Raw genomic sequence first — 521 nt, 5'->3', positions numbered from 1 at the left:
CTGTTGCAAATTTTTCCCCTTTCTCTCTTTTTTTTTTTTTTTTTTGGGGGGCTTTTTTTTTTTTTTTTTTTTTTTTTTTTGGTTTTTTTTTTTTTTTTTTTTTGGTGCTGGTTGTTGTTGTTGTTTAAAGTGGCGGAAACAAGGCAGGAGGCGGCTTGGGAAAAAAAAGTGGAGCAGAAATGGAAAAATACAAACTCACCCGCTGCAAATGGTCTCTCGATGCAAACTAAGGTGTTTTCGGGGCCTTTCCCCGCGCGCGCCTACTCCCGCCCGCGCGACCCCCCCGTTTTGGTGCTGGTTGTTGTTGTTGTTTAAAGTGGCGGAAACAAGGCAGGAGGCGGCTTGGGAAAAAAAAGTGGAGCAGAAATGGAAAAATACAAACTCACCCGCTGCAAATGGTCTCTCGATGCAAACTAAGGTGTTTTCGGGGCCTTTCCCCGCGCGCGCCTACTCCCGCCCGCGCGCGCCCCCCGCGCACACACTCACCCGCGCACACGCACACACTCGCGCACACACACGCG

General features: G+C 49.5%; 1 long non-coding RNA gene across 1 annotated transcript in view; it reads right to left on the bottom strand.

Moving 5' to 3' along the window:
* The window catches only part of LOC115070097, a 99,883-nt gene extending 99,623 nt beyond the window's left edge, over positions 1-260 (bottom strand). Inside the window, exon 1 of the long non-coding RNA XR_003849297.1 lies at positions 200-260. This is a non-coding gene — a long non-coding RNA (uncharacterized LOC115070097). The remainder of the gene's footprint in view (positions 1-199) is intronic.
* Between the last annotated feature and the right edge of the window lie 261 nt (positions 261-521).

This window comes from Nannospalax galili, unplaced genomic scaffold (assembly GCF_000622305.1).
Source record: "Nannospalax galili isolate Female #2095 unplaced genomic scaffold, S.galili_v1.0 scaffold114, whole genome shotgun sequence".
Classification (NCBI taxonomy): Eukaryota; Metazoa; Chordata; class Mammalia; order Rodentia; family Spalacidae; genus Nannospalax; species Nannospalax galili.
This window is presented reverse-complemented; position numbering and strand designations above follow the sequence as displayed.